The sequence below is a fragment of the Meriones unguiculatus genome, chromosome 20 (assembly GCF_030254825.1).
Source record: "Meriones unguiculatus strain TT.TT164.6M chromosome 20, Bangor_MerUng_6.1, whole genome shotgun sequence".
NCBI lineage: Eukaryota > Metazoa > Chordata > Mammalia > Rodentia > Muridae > Meriones > Meriones unguiculatus.
Genome location: NC_083367.1, coordinates 42,317,343 through 42,323,058, shown reverse-complemented (window position 1 = coordinate 42,323,058; position 5,716 = coordinate 42,317,343). Strand labels below are relative to the sequence as shown.

Below are 5,716 nucleotides of genomic sequence, written 5' to 3'. Positions count from 1 at the left end.
AAAAATCAATAATAGCATTAAAAAACGAAGAACCATATTGAGATAAAGCGATTTAATTATGAAATATTATGAATATTATGAAATAATACAAATTGCAAGATCCCTTTAAAATTAGAGAAAATTCATAATTAAGGATAAAGTCCCTAGGTTTATTTATTGGCGATTATCTAGAGCTATTACTTGTCTTAGTCATTGTTCTATTGCTGAAAAGAGAAATCACAATCATGGGAACCCTTATAAAAGAAAGAATTTAATTGAGAATTACTCTCAGCTTCAGAAGTTTTTAGTCCATTATCATCATGGTAGGGAACATGGCAACACAAGCAGACATTGTGCTAGAGGAGTAATTGAGAGACCTATAGGCAACAAGAATAGAGAGTGACACTGGGTCTGCCTTGAGCTTTTGAAATCTCAAAGTCCACCCACAGTGACACACTTTCTCCAACAAAGCTACACTTACTCCAACAAGGCCTGTGGAGAGTGGCATGTTTGGCAAACTGCTTTGTTATTGAGTATTAAGCAAAAAAAAAATATGTTTTCACCCTGGCCTTTACCTTGAGACAGAGATAAACAAGATGTTTTGCCAAGTTCCTTTAACTTGTTTGTGTGACCTTGGACCGTATCTGCTACAGGAAAGTAGTTTAAGAAAACAACTTTGGCTGTTCCATGAACCCTTTCCTTGTATTAATGTGACTTGTTTTGCTTTCCCTATAAAAATGAGCTGTGGAATAAACTCGGGGCTGCCGTTTTTACTGACAGACCTCTCACTCTGATCCCTTGTGGCTTGCTTTATTTCTTTATTTCATTCCTCACTTAGGTACTTTTTGACTTTGCCAGAAAGCTTTGGCAAAGGCCATACTTCCTAATCCTTTTCAAATAATACTACTTTCTGGTGACTATGCATCCAAATACATAAGTCCATAAACACCATTTTTATTCAACCCACCACATTACTTTAAGTACGAAAGAGTGGTGGAGCCTCAAAATGCCATGCAGATGATCTAGAGAACTTCTACAAACCAAAAAGCCAAGGCTCAGATGACCTAGTAAACTCCAAGCTGAAGGTGACACCCCTGCTCATGCCAGTCCTGATCTCTCCCGTTACTGCTCTATTATGCTGCTTCTACTTTTTCTCCTTTCTGAAATGTTTTGTGAATGTTCTTAGTTTCATGTGTAAGGAATAATCTTGGATGTATATCCTTAGGCATTCCAGGCACTATAGCTACTCTCACCATAGCTAGTGCTAATGATGAGAGAGGTCTCTAGCTGGCCCCCTCTTCTTTAAGAATGTACAGGGAAGGGCAAAGAGCTACAGGAAAAAGAAAAAGAAAAAAAAAAAAGAAAAGGCCTGGGCTTTTTGACTACCATGTGAGGATGAAGTGAAGGAAAAGGAGTCACTGTAGCAGGAAAGCAGCGAATCCACAGATGACACGCTCATGGAAAATGGCCTGTAAATCCCAAATCTTACCCTTAGAGTATGGCAGATATATGTGTCTGATACTGTGTTAATGGTTTTATGGACTGTTTACGAAGCAAGCATTATATCACAGGTCAAAGTCTGTCACTCCAAACTTAATTGGGGTCTTGTAATATGTCACAGTCTTTCAAGGTCAAGACTTGGTCATGAAAACAAAACAAAACAAAACAAATTATCACTTCTCCATGAACCCAGAGAAAGAGATCAGTTCTAACACCTTCTAGAAAAGTAGAAGTATCAATATCTTCCTGGCTACCTAGCTGTTTTAACATACTCCTGTCAGAAATTCCTGCCACAAGAAAACTCATTGACAAGAGTTAAACAGTTTATGACGCTTTTGGTGGGTCCCAAGAAATCATTTGTTGACATATAAAACTTCATTCCTGGTTTCTTGCTTTTAAATTCCCTCTCAGCAAGGTAGTGACGAGGAGATATGTTCTTCAATAAGCCTATTGTGGAGGATCTGCAGAATCTTACAGTGAAAATTTAAAGGAAGAAACTCACCCTGCAGAGTTTTTAATGTGACATTCATAATGAGAACAAATAGCCACAGAGCATGGACATCTCTTCTAAGCCTATCATATGATCAAAATAAGTAAGCGCTTAGGGAAAAATGCAGAGAGCAGAATAATATGTAAATAAAACAATGATAGGAAGGAAGGGACACTATCAGGGAAGGAAGGAATTCAAAGAATACAAACAAACAGGATAGTCCACAGTGTATGAAAAAACAGACATAGTGGTACATATCTAACCCCAGCAAACTGAAGCAGGAGATTTGCCGGTTTGGACTATCCTGGGCTACACAGTGACTGCCTTTCTCAAAATTAAAACAACAACAAACGGAGAAGGCAGGTGATAGCTATTTATTGTAGTCATTCAGAAACCGCTTTCGGGCAGGGCCTGCTCTAAAGTTTACAACAAATGGACCCAGCAATGGTGGAAGCACAGAGATGGTGTCTCAGAAACAATGAGAAATGCAGTAGTAGTATTTATTGGCCATATTAAAATGAATTATGTGGTTATGATGGAAAGTCCGGAGCTTCATCGATGATGGATACACAGAAACCCCAGCAGAACAGAGAAGAGGAGCTTGTGTAGGAAAGGAAATGAAACCAGGATATACCCCGCACTCTTTCGGAGTCTACTTTCTGCATATGACACTGATGCTGACCTGGCAAAATTTCATAATCAGTAGAATTATGTGGGAGGAGGGGAGGATGTTTAAGGACAGTCTGAAAAAAACCAAATCATTTTGTAAGACCTGAGAGGAATATAAAATAAAGTAAATGGAGAAACTGCAATACAGACATAAAATCAGAAACATAAAAAAATAAGTATTATTAAAAATCAAGACATCAAAACATTTGTCTTAGATCACAAAAAATGTTGGAAGACATTGTTTTTAATACTATTTTATGACTCAATTATGTATATGTGTTCAAATTTACATAATTTGATGAAAACTGATGTTAAACATTTTTTTCTCTTGTCTATTGGTTTTTGTTTGTTTTGTTTTTGATAGGCTCTCTCTATGTAACCCAGGTTGTTCTTAAATTCATGATCACCCTGCTGCTAGGCCTAGAAATATGCACCATAGCCAGAGAAACTTGGAGTTTTTGAAAGACTAATCTGGTCATGGGCCTAGAGAAGTCAACATGCTGCTTGCCAGAAGGTGGTTTTGTCGTAAAACCTATGTGACCCCACAGAGACCCTTTGAGAAATCGCACCTTGACCCGGAACTGAAGTTGATCTGAGCATATGGGCTCCAGAAAAAACCTGAAGTGTGGAGGGTCAAGTTGACCTTGGCCAAGATCTGCAAGGCTTCCCCGGAGCTGCTGATACTGGATGTAAAGGACTCGAGGCATCTTTTTGAAGTCAATGCTCTTTTGGGGCGACTTGTTTGCATTTGAGTGCTGGATGATGCTGGACTACATCCTGTGCCTGAAGATTAAACATTTCTTGGAGAAGCAGCTGCAAATCCAGGTCTTTAAACTGGGCCTGGCCAAATCTATTCACCATGCCCGTGTGCTTATCCGCCAGCGTCATATCAGGGTCTGCAGGCAGGTGGTGAACATCCCATCCTTCCTTGTCCGTCTGGACTCCCAGGAGCACATGGACTTCTCTCTCTGTGCTTCGTGCTCTGGGTGGTGGCCGCCCAGGCCAGATGAAGAGGAAGAATGCCGAGAAAAGCCACGGTGGTGGTGGAGCTGGTGATGATGAGGAAGAGGATTAAATTAAAACCTTCCTGGACTGGAGGATGGTCTAGTTTTCCAGTTGACTAATAAAACAGAATTGACACTTGGAAAAAGAAAGACTAATCCAAATTAGGTATCATGGCACATGCCTGGAGTCCCAGCATTTGAAAGGTTGAGGCAGAGGATTGGGAATTCAGTCATCCATGTCTGCACAATGAAGGCAGCCTGGGATATATGAGACTTTTGAGTCTAATATAAAATGACCGTGGCTTATTCTAAAAGATGAAGCTCAGGCCTGTAAGATGGCTCAGCAGGTAATGGTGTTTGCCCCACCAAGCCTGATTACCTAAATCCCATCCCCAGGTACCACATGGTAGAAAGAAATTCAACTCCCACAAGTTGTCCTTCAACTTCTACATATGTGCATGGCACAGACATGCACTGTACAGACACACATACAAAATAAACAAACAAATAGTGTATCTTTAAATGAAAGTAAGTGTTTATGCGGGCTAAAAGGAAGAACACATGAATGGATGTGGTACCTCTCACCTATAATCCTGGTCCTCAGGAGGCTGAGGCTCACCCTGAGCCAGGACATTTATTGAGTTCTCCCAGTCTTAAAAAGACTAATCAATCCTGAGATTACAAACATGTCCTTATGTGTAATCTTAGTCATTTAGGAAGAAAGTACAAAATGATAGACAAAACCAGCAAGGCAAAATCAATCTCATTCCTAAGCTCCAGTAACAATATATCAGGAAAAATATGTCTTTCAAAAGAATTTACAACAACAGAAAAATTCATAAGCCTGCTGGATCAAGGCAACTTGTCATCAGAATGCACAGAACAATAGCCGATTCATAAACTACAAAGGAAGTGATCAACAAATTTGTCTGTATTGAAATTTAGAACTGTTATCTGCTGTAGGTGCTGCTTCAGGTGTGGAGCTGACTGGGGCTTCAAGGGAATGAGGGAACGAAGGAAAGACTGATACACAAAACGCATGTATATGTGTACGTATTCATGGAAAAGCTGGATTTGGGTAATCTGGGCTCTCTGCTGGAGAAACTACCATCCTCCAGAAGCATAGCATGTTTCTTAAGAACTGAGCAGAGTGGTGAGGTGATAATGTGTATGAACAAGGAGGTAGGGTTATTACAGATAAATAGAAGGCAGGGTTTTATGGTGTACAGCTGGATCAAGGGGACAGGTTTAACTTATCTCAGAAAGAACAGTCTCTGTAAGCAAGCACTCTTCAGGCTGTGGAAGTCTTCAGGGAGAAAGTTACAGGGGACATTTTCTGCCCATGCTTTCAGCCTTTACACTTGGCCCAGAGGAAGGCTTGGCCATTTCTTTCTGGGTCTCAGGCTAGAGTCCTTGACATGGGCCCGCATCAATGGCACACATTCACTCAGGACTTTACACGCTAAGGGCTTGCTCTACTCCTCACGGTTACTGATCAGAACGTCTGTAAAGACAGAGAGCACAGTGAGAAGCCCAGGAGTGAGCCTCACATCCAGTCTCAGAGTGCGAGGTGGTAGGAGAGGGTGATCCATCAGCAGCTGGACACGACTAGCTGGCAATTAGTACAGAAAGTATTGAACGTGATTCCTTTCGTACAGCATACAATGACTCCAGGTGGATGACAGACCTGAGGATTCGAGTCACCAAGATTTTGCATGATGACACCTGAGTAGGTAATGGGGTCCTCAAAGAGCAAAGCCTTCCTGCAAGACAAACACTATCAGAAGATCCTACAAATCGGACCTCATAAAAATTTAACGCCTCTGTTTCTAAGAAGACAACATTACAAAACAGAAGAGGATAATTCTCCTACATGCGACAAGCAAGAGACTGGGATCTGAAACAATAGCAATAAACACCACGTATCAGTAGCTCAAGAAAATAAGCAGAATAAAATAGACCTTTGTTCAGTGATTAAAGTTACTTAGTATCATTGATATTCAGAAAACCCAAACCAGGGCCAGGAAGATGGTTCAGAGAGTAAAAGGCCATTGCCAGGCAAGCCTGGTGGCCT

At 40.7% G+C, this 5,716-nt stretch overlaps 1 pseudogene; it reads left to right on the top strand.

Annotated features, from left to right (window-relative positions):
• Window positions 1–2,988: 2,988 nt before the first annotated feature.
• Window positions 2,989–5,311, top strand: LOC110549894 (small ribosomal subunit protein uS4-like; annotated as a pseudogene).
• Window positions 5,312–5,716: the final 405 nt, after the last annotated feature.